The sequence below is a fragment of the Salvelinus alpinus genome, chromosome 26 (genome assembly GCF_045679555.1).
Source record: "Salvelinus alpinus chromosome 26, SLU_Salpinus.1, whole genome shotgun sequence".
Taxonomy (NCBI): domain Eukaryota; kingdom Metazoa; phylum Chordata; class Actinopteri; order Salmoniformes; family Salmonidae; genus Salvelinus; species Salvelinus alpinus.
In genome coordinates this window covers 29,375,989-29,395,752 of record NC_092111.1, presented here as the reverse complement: position 1 = coordinate 29,395,752, position 19,764 = coordinate 29,375,989, and positions in this window count along the sequence as shown.

Below are 19,764 nucleotides of genomic sequence, written 5' to 3'. Positions count from 1 at the left end.
CTATAGTATCGCTGTCAGTGTCTCTTTGTATTTCTCACCCCTTCTTTCACTTGGTTCCTCCCTGTCCAGATCCTGCACTCCCCAGTGGAGGTTGCAGATAAAGCAGAATCATCACCATGCTACCCTCCAGTTCCACTGTCATAGAGGTCTACACTGGACCTGACTGCATCCTCAAGTAAGCAGCTCCCTCTCTCTGGTCCTCTTCCCCAGAACTATAGATGTAAAGAAACTGGTGTAGAAACAGACCTGATCCCCTATAACTGCCCTGATCCCCTATAACTGCCCTGATCCCCTATAACAGACCTGATCCCCTATAACAGACCTGATCCCCTATAACAGACCTGATCCCCTATATCTTCCCTGATCCGCTATAACAGACCTGATCCCCTATAACTGCCCTGTCCCCTATAACAGACCTGATCCCCTATAACAGACCTGATCCCCTATAACTGCCCTGATCCCCTATAACAGACCTGATCCCCTATAACAGACCTGATCCCCTATATCTTCCCTGATCCGCTATAACAGACCTGATCCCCTATAACTGCTCTATCCCCTATAACTGCCCTGTCCCCTATAACTGCCCTGTCCTCTATAACAGACCTGATCCCCTATAACTGCCCTGATCCCCTATAACAGACCTGATCCCCTATAACTAGCCTGTCCCCTATAACTAGCCTGTCCCCTATAACTGCTCTATCCCCTATAACTGCCCTGTCCCCTATAACTGCCCTGTCCCCTATAACTGCCCTGTCCTCTATAACTGGCCTGTCCCCTATAACTGGCCTGTCCCCTATAACTGGTGTTTGCAAATCTGAAGGAATCGGATTGGTGTAAGCCTCATTGGAAGGCTAGGTAGAGGTCATGGTCTCTGGACTTAGTTAACCCCCAAAAGTTGATGTCCGCGCCCCTGTTGAAATCTAATGAGCATAATAACAAATATCCCCATTAAAAATCCATCAATTTAAACAAGAAATGTCTGTTTTTTTGCATTGGATGCGTCTCAATCCACTGCATCTGCCGATGTCGCACTTCCTCATCTGCGGTGAAAGGTGATAGAACTAGAGCATCTGCGGTGAAAGGTGATAGAACTAGAGCATCTGCGGTGAAAGGTGATAGAACTAGAGCATCTGCGGTGAAAGGTGATAGAACTAGAGCATCTGCGGTGAAAGGTGATAGAACTAGAGCATCTGCTGTGAAAGGTGATAGAACTAGAGCATCTGCGGTGAAAGGTGATAGAACTAGAGCATCTGCTGTGAAAGGTGATAGAACTAGAGCATCTGCGGTGAAAGGTGATAGAACTAGAGCATCTGCGGTGAAAGGTGATAGAACTAGAGCATCTGCGGTGAAAGGTGATAGAACTAGAGCATCTGCTGTGAAAGGTGATAGAACTAGAGCATCTGCGGTGAAAGGTGATAGAACTAGAGCATCTGCGGTGAAAGGTGATAGAACTAGAGCATCTGCGGTGAAAGGTGATAGAACTAGAGCATCTGCGGTGAAAGGTGATAGAACTAGAGCATCTGCGGTGAAAGGTGATAGAACTAGAGCATCTGCGGTGAAAGGTGATAGAACTAGAGCATCTGCGGTGAAAGGTGATAGAACTAGAGCATATGCGGTGAAAGGTGATATAACTAGAGCATCTGCGGTGAAAGGTGATAGAACTAGAGCATCTGCGGTGAAAGGTGATAGAACTAGAGCATCTGCGGTGAAAGGTGATAGAACTAGAGCATCTGCGGTGAAAGGTGATAGAACTAGAGCATCTGCGGTGAAAGGTGATAGAACTAGAGCATCTGCGGTGAAAGGTGATAGAACTAGAGCATCTGCGGTGAAAGGTGATAGAACTAGAGCATCTGCGGTGAAAGGTGATAGAACTAGAGCATCTGCGGTGAAAGGTGATAGAACTAGAGCATCTGCGGTGAAAGGTGATAGAACTAGAGCATCTGCGGTGAAAGGTGATAGAACTAGAGCGGTGTTTGTCAGACCATGAGACATCCTGAAAATCCGTCTTTTCACAAAACCGTCTGTAGCGTCCGAACAGTTTGGGCTACAAACTATTAGGACCCCTCTATGGAAAGATGACTCTCATGAACAGTTTGTTTGTTGTTGTTGCTCTAGGACGCCCACAGGCCTCACAAGACTCGTCTGAAGGTCCCCGGTACCGTCTGAAGGTCCCCGGTACCGTCTGAAGGTCCCCGGTACCAGTTGAACATAAATTAATGGAAGTATATATGGAGACTGTTTAGGGCCATAAAGAAGGGGTTAAATCAGGTGTGTCAGATCAGGATCCTATTCTCTTGGAAGGAAACTGAAGAAAATGAGCCGAAACTGGGGAAGAACTACATGAACTTGTCCAATAATAAGAAATGCTACGTTTTGCTACAGTGCCCTAATGAATATGACCCTGATCTGAGAAAGTCCAGTAAAGGTCGCTAGTTCAAGTCAGTTGTTTCTGATGCGGTAGTTCCTCCGTCCATTCTAGCATGGCCAGACAGTGACCACTCTTTGTAGTCAGCGTAGAGCAGGATAGCCAGCCCATTAAGTAGGTTTTATTGTTGCTTTTGACCGGCTCTAAAAGGCAAGGCAAGGTTAACGTTTTAAGTCGTCATTTTGTTAGTCCTGTCTGATGACTCCTTGACAGTGCACAGGACAGCGTTCTCCTTAATGGCTTGAGCCGCAATGGAGAATCCCGTGTCAGTGTTTTTCATGTTGATGGAGCCTTAATGGCGGGTATCCCATGTCGGTGCCTTTCATTTAGATAAAGAGCCATAAAGAGGAGAGAAACTGGCCCCACAGGGAGTGAGAGGGTAAGAGGGGAGTTAAGACGAGGGAGACACGTAGCTGTAAAACTCTCCCTCTCACCTCGGCCAGACCAACTGGGAGGGGGACACGCGCGTGCACACACACACAAATACGCAGACAGACACTGATTCACGTTTCTGCAGATACACTTTTTGACGATCCCCAACAGCTCACAGCGTGGTCGTATGCTTGCCAGCACTCATTTTCTCACACACATTCCTTACATACAACACACACCCTCTGTTTGTTTACAGGCCGGCGTCTGTGCAGTGTAGACAGACTGTATTTAGTGTGTGCCGTCCTGTGTGAAGAGCCCTATTCTAAGGACTCTTTACTGAGCCTGCACAAACACAGGTACAGTGTTTCCACACTTCCTCTCTGGGCTCTTAGCTAAGCCTGGTTTACTGCTCTGGAATGGCAAATGATTTATCTGCTCCCCCACACACACACGTTCGGACACAAACATACACACACTTGACCGCCCACTATCTAAAGCTCATACATGCACACATACTAACATAACTGGCCTGGCCTCTAACCCCCTTGCTGAGGATGAAAGTGGCCCATCGCTGATAAGCTGAACTTGGGGAGGAGAAGACTGGGAGAGAGGCCAGGAGGAGGAGGCAGAGGAGAAGAGAGAGAGATAGGGGTCAGGAGGAGGGGGAGGAGAAGAGAGAGATGTCAGGAGATGGAGGGAGAAGAGAAGAGAGAGATGGAGGGAGATGGAGGGAGAAGAGAAGAGAGAGATGGAGGGAGATGGAGGGAGAAGAGAAGAGAGAGATGGAGGGAGATGGAGGGAGAAGAGAAGAGAGAGATGGAGGGAGATGGAGGGAGAAGAGAAGAGAGAGATGGAGGGAGATGGAGGGAGAAGAGAAGAGAGAGATGGAGGGAGATGGAGGGAGAAGAGAAGAGAGAGATGGAGGGAGATGGAGGGAGAAGAGAAGAGAGAGATGGAGGGAGATGGAGGGAGAAGAGAAGAGAGAGATGGAGGGAGATGGAGGGAGAAGAGAAGAGAGAGATGGAGGGAGGGAGATGGAGGGAGAAGAGAAGAGAGAGATGGAGGGAGGGAGATGGAGGGAGAAGAGAAGAGAGAGATGGAGGGAGGGAGATGGAGGGAGAAGAGAAGAGAGAGCTGGAGGGAGATGGAGGGAGAAGAGAAGAGAGAGATGGAGGGAGAAGAGAAGAGAGAGCTGGAGGGAGATGGAGGGAGAAGAGAAGAGAGAGATGGAGGGAGATGGAGGGAGAAGAGAAGAGAGAGATGGAGGGAGATGTCAGAAGCTGGAGGGTAAACTTCAGGTCACCTCCCAGATGTCCCAGTGTGTGTTGTGAGGGCTTCTCTCTCTGGTAGAGTGGGGGAGGGGATTTCACATGCTGCGTTTGTCCAGGAGGTGGCACTGTACCCCAATAGGGAGCCATAGAGAGCCATGTGTGTATGGTTGTAGTGTGTCTGTGTCATAGAGAGAGACAGTCACTTGCTTCTTGTGATCTCTTGATATCAGATCCAGATATAAACACAGTCACACATACACACACACACACTTAAGGCGTTTTTGACTGGTGGTCCCACCATGATCTATATTGTGAAGTCGCCACTGCACACAGACATACACACAGGCACACACACAGACACGGTGATATGCATTGACCCCTGACACACTCCTGTTTGTGTTAATGCTTATGATATCTGAGATGGTAGCTATGCTATATAAAGCACTGTCTCACACACACACACACACACATTTGCAATCACTTCATACACTCATGCATCCTCACAGACAGCATATGGTTTTCTTTGTTTTTTCATTTAGATTTTATTTAGATTCAAAATGAACCCTCTCTGGTCTGAGTGAGGTAGTGTGTTTTTTAAAGTTGTGTGTGTTTGGTTCCCACCTCGAGTGCGTCACTAGGGGTTTGGCAGTCGCCCCTAGGGTGTAAGACGAGGAATAATAACCTTGTTAAAAAACAACAATAATGTCCTTCTCTCTCTCTTTGTCGGTCTTGCTCTTACTGACCAGTTGTCTGGCCTAGCCCTGCCCAGCTGTGTCCTGGCACGAACACACACACATGGACACTGAAATACACACACACGCTTTCGCTCTCACAAACACACACACTTCCACCACTGTCTGGTGTTGTTAAAAGTGTCCACATGCAAACTAGACCCACAACAAAACAGGCTCTGACGTTACAGGCTCGGTCTATTGGCATGGCGATGGCAGAAATGGGAGCAGTGGCTAACGAGCGGCAGGGTCATTAGCGGTAATTACCCCGCATGCCTGCGTATAGCCTGCCCTCGGTGGGCTGCCACATCGCTAACGGACGGCGACTTTAAAAGGCTTTAAAAACGTTTCATTGTTTTCCCAACGCTGGGAACTGCACACTATCAGTGGTCGGGAGAGAGAGTGTGTGTGTGTGTGTGTGTGTGTGTGTGTGTGTGTGTGTGTGTGTGTGTGTGTGTGTGTGTGTGTGTGTGTGTGTGTGTGTGTGTGTGTGTGTGTGTGTGTGTGTGTGTGTGTGTGTGTGTGTGTGTGTGTGTGTTACGCACGCGACTGCACTGCACTAACATTGGTGCGACCGTGGGAGCTTAATGTGTTTGTGTACTGTGTGTCTCAGACAGTGCAGGTTTGCTGTGTGACCTGTGTGTGAAACTTCTACCATGTAGTCCATTGCGTTCTGCATCAGGCCACAGGCAAATCACCACAGCTAGCCATGGTCCAATTAAGACAGTGGGAAAAAGAGAGCATATTAAGAACCTTACAGAGGTCTAGGGTAGGGAGAGAGAGTGGGAGAGAGAGGCCTACTGTGCATCATAGTCGTGGGTAGTTGGCTGGGCCTGCTGTCAGTGATGACTAACTAACCAGCACTGGACTTACTATATTAGCATAACAAGCCCTTCACTAGGGGGACCAGGGGGACAGGGAGAGGCTGATTAGGAGGGTAGAGGGGGGAGGGGGGAGGGAAGGAGGTAATGGAGGAGAAGGAGGTAGGGCAGTCAGGGATGAGGGAGGATAGGGGGTGAGAGGAGGGGCGTAAGGGGGTGGGGGTCTGGACTCCAGATGGAAGCAGACCCACAGCAGCTGGGGGACTGGCTCTTTCAACGTAGTGTGTGTGTGTGTGTGTGGTGTCTTTCTCTGTGGGTGTGTAAGCCTATTTGTCAGCTGGTGTATGTGCCAGTCTTACTATAAAGCTCTGTCCATCAAGTTCCCCTAAACCTCACCCTGTATGTCACTCATCTTAAGAACATTTGCAGTGTGTGTGTAGCTCCTCTGTATCAGGGCTGTTAATTAGGGATCATTATCAGTCTACCTCAAACTTAATGGGTCTGCTTTGGACCAGAGGGATTGATTCAGGAATGATCTCGCTCTCTCCTCTTCCTCCACCTTTCCCTCTCTCCTCTGTCTCCTGCCATTGACCACTTTCCCCTCATGGAATAGAGCAGGGACTGATGATGATGAGAATGATGAGGTCAGGTCAATGAAGAAGCACTGTGAAGAGAAAGACTGCTGTTGCATGTCTTTCAGCATCATTCTCTCAGACTTTCTCCCTCTGTGCTTCAGTCTCTCATCGTGTGTGTTTGTGTGTTTTCTCATGACATCTGTGCGTGTCAGTGTGGGGTGGTTCTCAGGCTTGCGCTCGTTAACGCAGCAGATAAAGACTCTGTTTTTAACATGAAGGACTAGCATTAGCGACTTTGGCAGATAAACTGTTGAAAGTGCTGATTTTTTATGTGTGTGATTTGGGTTAGCACTCTCCCTCTTCTCTCTCCATTTTAGTTAGTTACTTGATATCCGCAGAGTATTTTTACGAAGGTTGTTTTTTTATATCTCCTATTGGGTATAGTTATATCACTGGGCCACATGAGGCTGCACTGAAGTCCTGTAAACAGTCTGTCTCTGCCATGGGGATTGGGGAGGGGGTAACGTTAAGAAGCCTCACTGAGAAACTTTATCAAAGCGTTTAGAACTCTGCCAGAAATGTTTCCACTAGAGCTTTGTCTCCCATGATTACAACAAAGATCGCTTATCAATCCCGTTAGATTTCCTGTTGTGTACAGCTAGTCAGTTTCTCTCAATAATTAAATAAGGAGTCATCCATTAGGCTAATGTCAGAATGCTGAGATCTAAGATACTCTGTATATACCAAAGTATGTGGACACCTCTTCACATTAGTGGATTCGGCAATTTCAGCCCCACCCGTTGCTGACAGATGTATAAAATCGAGCACACAGCCATGCAGTTTACATAGACAAACATTAGCAGTAGAATGGCCTTACTTAAGAGCTCAGTGACTTTCAAATCAGATGAAATCAAACTTTATTTGCCACATGCGCCGAGTACAACAGGTTTAAACCTTACCGTGAAATGCTTACTTACAAGCCCTTAAACAACAATGCAGTTCAAGAAAGAGTTAGGAAAATACAGTTGAAGTCTGAAGTTTATATACACTTAGCACCCCCACAACATGATGCTGCCACCCCCGTGCTTCACAGTTGGGATGGTGTTCTTCAGCTTGCAAGCATCCCCCTTTTTCCTCCAAACATAACGATGGTCATTATGGCCAAACAGTTCTATTTTTTTCATCAGACAGGAGGACATTTCTCCAAAAGTCCGATCTTTGTCCACATGTGCAGTTGCAAACCGTAGTCTGTTTTTTTTTATGGCGGGTTTGGAGCAGTGGCTTCTTGCTTGCTGGGCGGCATTTCAGGTTATGTCGATATAGGACTCGTTTTACTGTGGCTATAGATACGTTTGTACCTGTTTCCTCCAGCATCTTCACAAGGTCCTTTGCTGTTGTTCTGGGATTGATTCGCTCCAAATTACGTTCATCTCTAGGAGACAGAATGCGTCTCCTTCCTGAGCGGTATGACGGCTGCATGGTCCCATGGTGTTTATACTTGCGTACTATTGTTTGTACAGATGAACGTGGTACCTTCAGGCATTTGGAAATTGCTCCCAAGGATGAACCAGATTTGTGGAGGTCTACAATTTTTTTTTCTGAGGTCTTGGCTGATTTCTTTTGATTTTCCCTTGATGTCAAGCAAAGAGGCACTGAGTTTGAAGGTAGGCCTTGAAATACATCCACAGGTACACCTCCAATTTACTCAAATGATGTCAATTAGAAGCTTCTAAAGCCATGACATCATTTTCTGGAATTTTCCAAGCTGTTTAAAGGCGGTCAACTTAGTGTAGGCAAACTTCTGGCCCACTGGAATAGTTATACAGTGAATTATAAGTGAAATAATCTGTCTGTATACAATTGTTGGAAAAATGACTTGTGTCATTCACAAATTAGATGTCCCAACCGACTTGCCAAAACTATAGTTTGTTAACAAGACATTTGTGGAGTGGTTGAAAAACGAGTTTTAATGACTCCAACCAAAGTGTATGTAAACTTCCGACTTCAACAGTATATACAGGGGGTACCAGTACCGAGTCAATGTGCAGGGGTACAGGTTAGTCGAGGTAATTTGTACATGTAGGTAGGGGTAAAGTGACTATGCATAGATAATTAACAGCGAGTAGCAGCAGTGTAAAAACAAATAGGGGGGATCAATGTAAATTGTCTGGTTGGTCATTTTATTAATTGTTCATCAGTCTTACGTCTTGGAGGTAGAAGCTGTTAAGGAGCCTTTTGGTCCTAGACTTGGTGCTCCGGTACCGCTTGCCATGCGGTAGCAGAGAGAACAGTCATTGACTTGGGTGACTGGAGTCGTACATTTTTTGGGGGGCTTTCCTCGGACACTGCCTAGTTTATAGGTACTGGATGGCAGGAAGCTTGGCCCCAGTGATGTACCCTCTGTAGCACCTTACGGTCAGATGCCAAGCAGTTGCCATACCAGGTGGTGATACAACTGGTCAGGATGCTCTCGATGGTGCAGCTGTAGAACTTGATAGTTCATTGATGATGTGGACACCAAGGAATTTGAAACTCTCGACCCGCTCCACTCCAGCCCCGTTGATGTTAATGGGGGCTTGTTCGGCCCGCCTTTTCATGTAGTCCACGATCAGCTCTTTTGTCTTGCTCACATTGAGGGAAAGGTGGTTGTCCTGGCACCACACTGCCAGGTCTCTGACCTCCCTATAGGCCGTCTCATCGTTGTCGGTGATCCGGCCTATCGCTGTTGTGTCATCAGCAAACTAAATGATGGTGTTGGAATCGTGTTTGGCCATGCAGTCATGGGTGAACAGGGAGTACAGGAGGGGACTAAGCACACACTCCAAAGGGGCCCCAGTATTGAGGATCAGCGTGGCAGACGTGTTGTTGCCTACCCTTACCACCTGGGGTTGGCCTGTCAGGAAGTCCAGGATCCAGTTGCAGAGGGAGGTGTTTAGTCCCAGGGTCCTTACCTGAGCTGTAGTCAATGAACAGTATTCTCACATAGGTGTTCCTTTTGTCCAGGGTAGTGTGGATTGAGATTGCATCATCTGTGGATCTGTTGGGGTGGTATGGGAATTGGAGTGTGTCTAGGGTATCCGGGATGATGCTGTTGATCTGAGCCATATCCAGCCTTTCAAAGCACTTCATGGCTACTGACGTGAGTGCTACAGGGTGGTAATTATTTAGGCAGGTTACCTTTGCTTCCTTGGGCACAGGGACTATGGTGGTCTGCTTGAAGCATGTAGATATTACAGACTCGGTTAGAGAGACGTTGAAAATGTCAGTGAAGACACTTGCCAGTTGGTCCGTGCATGCTTTGAGTACACGTCCTGGTAATCTGTCTCGTCTCACCCCGCTGCTTTGTGAATGTTGACCTGTTTAACGGTCTTGCTCACATCGGCTACCGAGAGCATTATCACACAGTCGTCTGGAACAGCTGGTGCTCTCATGCATGCTTCAGTGTTGTTTGCCTCGAAGCGAGCAGAAAAGGCATTTAGCTTGTCTGGTAGGCTCACGTCACTGGGCAGCTTGCGGCTAGGTTTCCCTTTGTAGTCCGTAATAGTTTTCAAGCCCTGCCACATATGACGAGCGTCAAAGCCGGTGTAGTAGGATTCAATCTTAGTCCTGTATTGACGCTCTGCCTGTTTGATGGTTCGTCTGAGGGCGTAGAGGGATTTCTTATAAGCATCCGGATTAGTGTCCCACTCCTTGAAAGCGGCAGCTCTAGACTTTAGCTCAGTGCGGATGTTGCCTGTAATCCATGGCTTCTGGTTGGGATATGAAAGTACAGTCACTGTGGGGACGACATCGTCGATGCACTTATTGATGAAGCCGATGACTGAGGTGGTATACTCCTCAATGCCATTGGATGAATCCCAGAACATATTCCAGTCTGTGCTCACAGACAGTTCTGTAGCGTAGCATCAGCGTCATCTGACCACTTCCATATTGAGCGAGTCACTGGTACTTCCTGCTTTAGTTTTTTCTTGTAAGCAGGAATCAGGAGGATAGAATTATGGTCAGATTTGCCAAATGGAGGGCGGGGGAGAGTTTTGTATGCGTCTCTGTGTGTGGAGTAAAGGTGGTCTAGAGTTTTTTTTCTTCCTCTGGTTGCACATGCTGGTAGAAATGAGGTAAAACAGATTGAAGTTTGCCTGTGTTAAAGTCCCCGGCCACTAGGAGCGCCGCTTCTGGATGATAATTTTCTTGTTTTTCTTGAGTGCCGTTTTAGTGCCAGCATCGGTATGTGGTGGTAAATAGACGGCTACAAATAATATAGATGAGAACTCTCTTGGTAGATAGTGTGGTCTACAGCTTATCATAATGTACTCTACCTCAGGCGAGCAATACCTCGAGACTTCTTTAATATTAGACATTGCACACCAGTAGTTATTGACAAATAGACACACACCCCCGGCCCTCGTCTTACCAGACGTAGCTTCTCTGTCCTGCCAATGCATGGAAAATCACGCCAGCTCTATCTTATCCGTGTCGTTGTTCAGACTCGGTGAAAATAAGATATTACAGTTTTTAATGTCCCCTTGGTAGGATAATCTTGATCATATACCATCCATTTTGCTTTCCAGTGATTGCACATTGGCCAATAGAACGGATGGTAGTGGAGGTTTACTCACTCGCCTCCAAATTCTCAGAAGGCAGCCCGACCTCCGCCCCCTTTTTCTCTGTCTTTTCTTCACGCAAATGACAGGGATTTGGGCCCGTTCCCCAGAAAGCTGTATATCCTTCACGTCGGACTCGTTAAAGAAAAATGTTTGTCCACTTCGAGGTGAGTAATCGCTGTTCTGATGTCCAGAAGTTATTTTCGGTCATAAGAGACAGTAGCAACAAAAAAGAAGTTAGAAAAACTAACAAAATAGCACAGTTGGTTAGGAGCCCGTAAAACGGCAGGCATCTCTTCTTGGCACAGTCATAGGATGCCACCTTTCCAACAAGTCAGTTTGTCAAATTTCTGCCCTACTAGAGCTGCCCCAGTCAACTGTAAGTGCTGTTTTGGAAACGTCTAGGAGCTACACCGGCTTAGCCGCGAAGTGGTAGGCCACACAAGCTCACAGAACAGGACCGCCAAGTGCTGAAGCGCGTAGTGCGTATAAATCGTCTGTCCTCGATTGCAACACTCACTACCGTATGCTACAGCATACAATGATATTCTAGGCGCTTCTGTGCTTCCAGCTTTGTGGCAACAGTTTGGGCAAGGCCCTTTCCTGTTTCAGCATGACAATGCCCCCATGCACAAAGTGAGGTCTATAGAGAAATGGTTTGGAAGAACTTGACTGGCTTGCACAGAGCCCTGATCTCAACCTCATCGAAAACCTTTGGGAGAAATTGGAATGCCCACTACGAGCCAGGCCTAATCACCCAAAATCAGTGCCTGACTTCGCTAATGCTCTTGTGGCTGAATGGAAGAATGTCCCTGCAGCAATGTTCCAACATCTAGTGGAAAGACTTCCCAGAAGAGTGGAGGCTGTTATAGTAGCTAAGGGGGCACCAGCTCCATATTAATGGCCATAATTTTGGAATGAGATGTTCGACGAGCAGGTGTCCACATACTTTTGGTCATGTAATGTACCTGCAGGGCCCGAGTTCCCTCTTCAAGTGTGTGAGCTCTGGTAGAAATCAGCCACGGGCCGTATGTATCAGGCGTCTGATAGTAGGAGTGCTGATCTAGGATCAGATCCTCCCGCGTCCATTGAATATCATTCATTGTGATCTAAAAGGTAAACTGATCCTAAATCACTCTTACTCTGAGACTTGATACATATGGCCCCATGTCCTAATGCTGTCGGTAGTGCTATAGGAGTGACCTGTAAAGGGGTTTCTACAGAAACACTGTCAAATGTGTCATTCACTTCTAATGCGTGGGAACAGCCACCGCGTGTGTGTGTTTATACAACCTCATACTCAGACATGTAGTTTAATTGAACCCTACCACCAATTAAAGTGCCTACTGCTTTACACAGCCTCGTAACCCCGTGGATATTGCCTCAGAAGCCCGGGCTGACGTCTCCACCATGGCCATCACCTGTCCCTGATGCTACACACATACACAAAGATACACACACACACACACACACACACACACACACACACACACACACACACACACACACACACACACACACACACACACACACACACACACACACACACACACACACACACACACACACACACACACACACACACACACAGACAGACCACTTCAAAAAGGGCTCCAGTTTAAAAGGCTATAAGACTAATGAATCGCTTCAGTTAATTATTTGTCTGTAATGAAACAAGAGCAAATTAATTCAGCTCTCGTTAGAACATGACAGAAACCAGAGTTCACTCTGATCTTCTTCCCCCTTCTCACCCCAGCTCACCCTCTCTCTTTGAAGGAGAGGAGACAAGGAAAGCAAGCTTCTTTAAGCCTCCCAGTCATTGAATCTACCTCCCACCATGTTGGACTAGGAGTGGCTTTGGCTGTCCCCTTTCTCGAACGGTCATTAATACCAACGCCAGCTCACCGTGGTCTAACCGTGGTTGTACCGTGGTCAGGCTGGTTCGACATGGCCTCCGGGTTTAATGTTGGCCAGCTATTACTTGTCCCTGGAGCAGGATAAGAGGGACTCTTGTCTGCTCTTTCCCAAGGGAATTGTTTCTCAGAGAATAGAGGCTCAGCTATCCTGGTCTCGGTCTCTATTTACCATTCTCCCTTTCTCTCTCTCTCTCTCTCTCTCTCTCTCTCTCTCTCTCTCTCTCTCTCTCTCTCTCTCTCTCTCTCTCTCTCTCTCTCTCTCTCTCTCTCTCTCTCTCTCTCTCTCTCTCTCCCTCTGTCTCCCTTTCCCTCTCTCTCTCTCTGTCTCTCTCTCTTTCTCCCTCCCTTTCCCCTTCTCTCGCTCTCTCCCTTTCCCCTTCTCTCTCTCTCTCACTTCCCCCCCTCTCTCTCTCTCCCCCTTTCCCCTTCTCTCCCTCTCTCTCTTTCCCCTTCTCTCTCTCTCTCTCTCTCTCTCTCTCTCTCTCTCTCTCTCTCTCTCTCTCTTTATATCCCTCTCTCTTTCTCTAGCTCTCTCTCTCTTTCCGTTTCTCTTGCTCTCCCTCTCTCTCCCTCTCTCTCTCTCTTTCCCTTTATCTCTCCCTCTCTCTCTCTTTTTCCCTTTATCTCTCTCTCTCCCTCTCTCACTCTCTCTCCCTCTTCCCTTTCTCTCTCTCTTTCTCTGTACCTCTCTCTCTTTCCCTTTATATCCCTCGCTCTCTCTCTCGTTCCCTTTCTCTCTCTCTCCCTCTCTCTCTCTCCCGCTCTCTCTCTTTCCCTTTATCTCTCTCCCTCTCTCTTTCCCTTTATTTCTCTCCCTCTCTCTCTCACTCCCTCTCTCTTTCCCTTTCTCTCTCTTTCCCTCTCTCTCTCTCTCTCTCTCTCTCTCTCTCTCTCTCTCTCTCTCTCTCTCTCTGTCTCCCTTTCCCTCTCTCTCTCTCTGTCTCTCTCTCTTTCTCCCTCCCTTTCCCCTTCTCTCGCTCTCGCTCTCTCCCTTTCCCCTTCTCGCTCTCTCTCACTTCCCCCCCTCTCTCTCTCTCCCCCTTTCCCCTTCTCTCCCTCTCTCTCTTTCCCCTCTCTCTCTCTCTCTCTCTCTCTCTCTCTCTCTCTCTCTCTCTCTCTCTCTTTATATCCCTCTCTCTTTCTCTAGCTCTCTCTCTCTTTCCGTTTCTCTTGCTCTCCCTCTCTCTCCCTCTCTCTCTCACTTCCCCCCCTCTCTCGCTCTCCCCCTTTCCCCTTCTCTCCCTCTCTCTCTTTCCCCTTCTCTCTCTCTCTCTCTCTCTCTCTCTTTATATCCCTCTCTCTTTCTCTAGCTCTCTCTCTCTTTCCATTTCTCTTGCTCTCCCTCTCTCTCCCTCTCTCTCTCTGTTTCCCTTTATCTCTCCCTCTCTCTCTTTTTCCCTTTATCTCTCTCTCCCTCTCTCACTCTCTCTCCCTCTTCCCTTTCTCTCTCTCTTTCTCTGTACCTCTCTCTCTTTCCCTTTATATCCCTCTCTCTCTCGCTCTCTCTCTCTTTCCCTTTCTCTCTCTCTCCCTCTCTCTCTCTCCCTCTCTCTCTCTCTCCCGCTCTCTCTCTTTCCCTTTATCTCGCTCCCTCTCTCTTTCCCTTTATTTCTCTCCCTCTCTCTCTCACTCCCTCTCTCTTTCCCTTTCTCTCTCTTTCCCTTTCTCTCCCTCTCTCTCTCTCTCTCTCTCTCTCTCTCTCTCTCTCTCTCTCTCTCTCTCTCTCTCTCTCTCTCTCTCTCTCTCTCTCTCTCTCTCTCTCTCTCCCTCTGTCTCCCTTTCCCTCTCTCTCTCTCTGTCTCTCTCTCTTTCTCCCTCCCTTTCCCCTTCTCTCGCTCTCTCCCTTTCCCCTTCTCTCTCTCTCTCACTTCCCCCCCTCTCTCTCTCTCCCCCTTTCCCCTTCTCTCCCTCTCTCTCTTTCCCCTTCTCTCTCTCTCTCTCTCTCTCTCTCTCTCTCTCTCTCTCTCTCTCTCTCTCTCTCTTTATATCCCTCTCTCTTTCTCTAGCTCTCTCTCTCTTTCCGTTTCTCTTGCTCTCCCTCTCTCTCCCTCTCTCTCTCTCTTTCCCTTTATCTCTCCCTCTCTCTCTCTTTTTCCCTTTATCTCTCTCTCTCCCTCTCTCACTCTCTCTCCCTCTTCCCTTTCTCTCTCTCTTTCTCTGTACCTCTCTCTCTTTCCCTTTATATCCCTCGCTCTCTCTCTCGTTCCCTTTCTCTCTCTCTCCCTCTCTCTCTCTCCCGCTCTCTCTCTTTCCCTTTATCTCTCTCCCTCTCTCTTTCCCTTTATTTCTCTCCCTCTCTCTCTCACTCCCTCTCTCTTTCCCTTTCTCTCTCTTTCCCTCTCTCTCTCTCTCTCTCTCTCTCTCTCTCTCTCTCTCTCTCTCTCTCTCTCTGTCTCCCTTTCCCTCTCTCTCTCTCTGTCTCTCTCTCTTTCTCCCTCCCTTTCCCCTTCTCTCGCTCTCGCTCTCTCCCTTTCCCCTTCTCGCTCTCTCTCACTTCCCCCCCTCTCTCTCTCTCCCCCTTTCCCCTTCTCTCCCTCTCTCTCTTTCCCCTTCTCTCTCTCTCTCTCTCTCTCTCTCTCTCTCTCTCTCTCTCTCTCTCTCTCTTTCTCTCCCTCTCTCTTTCTCTCTCTCTCTCTCTCTTTCCGTTTCTCTTGCTCTCCCTCTCTCTCCCTCTCTCTCTCACTTCCCCCCCTCTCTCGCTCTCCCCCTTTCCCCTTCTCTCCCTCTCTCTCTTTCCCCTTCTCTCTCTCTCTCTCTCTCTCTCTCTTTATATCCCTCTCTCTTTCTCTAGCTCTCTCTCTCTTTCCATTTCTCTTGCTCTCCCTCTCTCTCCCTCTCTCTCTCTGTTTCCCTTTATCTCTCCCTCTCTCTCTTTTTCCCTTTATCTCTCTCTCCCTCTCTCACTCTCTCTCCCTCTTCCCTTTCTCTCTCTCTTTCTCTGTACCTCTCTCTCTTTCCCTTTATATCCCTCTCTCTCTCGCTCTCTCTCTCTTTCCCTTTCTCTCTCTCTCCCTCTCTCTCTCTCCCTCTCTCTCTCTCTCCCGCTCTCTCTCTTTCCCTTTATCTCGCTCCCTCTCTCTTTCCCTTTATTTCTCTCCCTCTCTCTCTCACTCCCTCTCTCTTTCCCTTTCTCTCTCTTTCCCTTTCTCTCCCTCTCTCTCTCTCTCTCTCCCTCTCTCTCTCTCTTTCCCTTTATCTCTCTCTCCCCCTCTCTCTCTCTCTCTCTCTCTCCTGCTATCTCTCTTTCCCTTTCTCTCTCTCTCCCTCTCTCTCGCTCTCTTTCTCTCTCTCCATCCCTCTCTCTCGCTCTCTCTCTTTCCCTTCATCTTCCTCTCTCTCTCTCTCTCCCTTTCCCTTTCTCTCTCCCTCTCTCTCTCTTTCCCTTTATATATCTCTCTCTCTCTTTCCCTTTATCTCTCTCTCTCTCTCTCTTTCCTTTCTCTCTCTCCCTTCTCTCCCTCTCGCTCTCTCTCTCTCTCTCTCTCTCTCTCTCTCTCCCTTCTCTCCCTCTCGCTCTCTCTCTCTCTCTTTCCTTTCTCTCCCTCTCTCGCTCCCTCTCGCTCTCTCTCTCTCCCGCTCTCTCTCTCTCTCTCTCTCTTTCCCTTTATCTCTCTCTCCCTCTCTCTCTCTCTCTCTCTCTCTCTCTCTCTCTCTCTCTCTCTCTCTCTCTCTTTCCCTTTATCTATCTCTCTCCATTGCCCCCTCTCTCTCTCTCTCTGCCTCCTTCCCTTTCTCTCTCTGCCTCCTCTTCCCTTCCCTCTCTTTGGGTATATCCCCTTCAGCTAGCCCTAGGGGGCGATGTGTGGCAAGTCTGTGTTAACGAAGCAGGAGTGTCATTCTCCTGTGGGATGGATGGGACAGAATGGAACAGGCAGCGTTCCCAATGCTCCCACAGCTTCATTAGGATTCCTGTTTAATCAGTCTATGACGGGACTGACCGGGCCACGGGACGCCCCTCAACACACACACACATTTTCAAGAACACACACTCTCTCTGTTATGCTAATATGTGTTCTTCTTCCTGCACCGGCGATCTTCCATCATCCCTCTGTCACTGCTTATAGAAATCCACTACAGATCATAGAAGCTTATTATGTGTGATTAGTTCTGAGAGAGAGGGAGGGAGGGAGGGAGGGAGGGAGGGAGGGAGGGAGGGAGGGGGAGGTAAACAAGCAGTGCAGAGAGAGAAAGTATTCACTCTCCATCTCTCTCTCTCACTTAGTTTCTTTCTCTCCCTCTTTCATTGCTCATCCATCTCTCTTCACCTCTCTCTCTCCCCCCCTCCCTCTGTCTAGAGATGTATATTGATCAGCATGTTGACTGTGATATCAATAATCTCCTCTTTAGTGATCCTGTCCCCAGTCATCTCCCACTAATGAACCAGTGGAAATGTGCAATGCTGCATTATATAGGCCGTATTAGTGTGAATGTTGATGGTTGTATGTATGGTGATTGGGATTCAGAAAATCTCTCCATTATTATCTTGATAACTCAATCTCTCTATCTTCCTCTTTTTTTCTAAGATAGAGCCTGTGAAGAGTGTATGTTGAGTGTGTGTATTGTGGTCCATAGACATCTGCTGCAATATGGACTGGGTTTATTATGTGTCCCTGTTTCAACACACACACACACACACACACACACACACACACACACACACACACACACACACACACACACACACACACACACACACACACACACACACACACACACACATACACTCACAGACAGACAGCTAATTATCAGTGCGTGAGAGGGTAGGAAGAGTGGGATTGTTAGGGTAATGCATACCATTACTCAATGGACAACAGCAACATACAGTCAACTCACACTGTACTTCAGCGACTCTTTTGTCTCTCCTCTACTCCCTCTCATCTCTCCTCTCATCTCTCCTCTCTCCCCATCTCATTTTCCTCTCCCCCTTCTGCTATCTGCTCCTCTCTCCTCTACTCCCTCTCATCCCCCTCTCTCCCCATCTCCTTTTCCTCTCCCCCTTCTGCTATCTCCTCCTCTCCTCTCCCCCTTCTGCTATCTCCCCCTCTCTCCCCATCTCCTTTTCCTCTCCTCCTTTCTCCACCTCCCCCATTCTCCTCTCCCCCTTCTGCTATCTCCTCCTCTCTCCTCTACTCCCTCTCTCCTCCTCCTGGTTGTGTGGTTTCAGCTCTTTTCTCTCCCTCCTAATTCCTCTTTAATTATTAACACCAACATTATTAGGCCTTTCATTAGTGCAACACAGCACCCTGAAGACTGATCACACACACACACACACACACACACACACACACACACACACACACACACACACACACACACACACACACACACACACACACACACACACACACACACACACACACACACACAACCTCAGACTTCATCAAGCACACTCATACACACACCACACACCCGCATAGACTCCATCAAACAAACACACTTCCAATTATTAAGACACTCTAAATACACACAACTCTTACAGTGTTGTTAAGATGTATTGCTCTTTAGGTGGTTGTGGATGGTTCTTATGACACTGTTACCAAGCACAGCACAGCCTGTCCTATGGATTTAACCCTAGGTTTCTAAATATCTAGATAGTATAGTTGTGAGTGCTTTACCTATCACCAGAATACAGCATGAAGAAGTTGTGCTCTTTGAATACTTACAGGTAACAACAATGTGTGTGCGTGCGTGTGTGTATGTGTTTAGTGGTTAATCAATGGTACATTAAGGGGCCGGGCCGTGGCAGATGAGATTTGGGAGCGAGGGTTCCGCCTCCGTTTTAACTGTTTTATTTCTGTGTTAATCTGGCATGTCTTTGGCCATCTATCTGTGTCATCAGGACCCGTCGGGGGGCGGAGAGGTCCTTGACAAAACACGGAACGCTCCTTAAGCCATGAGGCACTGGGGGGATGGGGGACTGAGTGTGTGTGTGTGTGTGTGTGTGAGGCCTAATTGAACATGATAAAGTGTAAAGTTAATTACCCCTCACGGCTGTCACTGATACTCCCAGGGGGGGGCTCGGGCACAGCTGTCGGCTTTGGGGTGTGTGTGACAGAGTTGTGTGAGTGAGTGAAGGAGAAAGAGGAGAGTGGGGTGGGGGGGCGAGGGGACAATGGGACCCCTCCCATGGGGGTCGTGTGGAGGATGATGGGAACAATCGGCTTTTAAAGACGCCCCCTGTCCCTCTGGTGTGCCTCTCCTTAACACTCCTGTTCCATCACAACACATACAACAACCCTATCCCAGGTCATCCCAGATTGTCTCTACACATACAACAACCCTATCCCAGGTCATCCCAGATTGTCTCAACACATACTACAACCCTATCCCAGGTCATCCCAGATTGTCTCAACACATACAACAACCCTATCCCAGGTCATCCCAGATTGTCTCAACACATACAACAACCCTATCCCAGGTCATCCCAGATTGTCTCTACACATACAACTACCCTATCCCAGGTCATCCCAGATTGTCTCTACACATACAACAACCCTATCCCAGGTCATCCCAGATTGTCTCTACACATACAACAACCCTATCCCAGGTCATCCCAGATTGTCTCTACACATACAACAACCCTATCCCAGGTCATCCCAGATTGTCTCTACACATACAACAACCCTATCCCAGGTCATCCCAGATTGTCTCATCACATACTACAACCCTATCCCAGGTCATCCCAGATTGTCTCTACACATACAACAACCCTATCCCAGGTCATCCCAGATTGTCTCATCACATACTACAACCCTATCCCAGGTCATCCCAGATTGTCTCTACACATACAACAACCCTATCCCAGGCCATCCCAGATTGTCTCTACACATAAAGTGGTTAACTGATGCTGAGCTTCTTAGATCAAATAAAATAATCTGGCTGCTATTAAAAGAGTATTCTTGTACTGTGAGAGAGCTTTCTGGCAGCAAGTCAATACCCTTCATAACACCTTCATGAGACTGACATGATGTAGCGTTTTTTGGGGGATGGGCCCTAACTGGTGAACCTAGCGTCTTGTCCAGGGGATATATTTGTAGGCTACAGAGACTGGA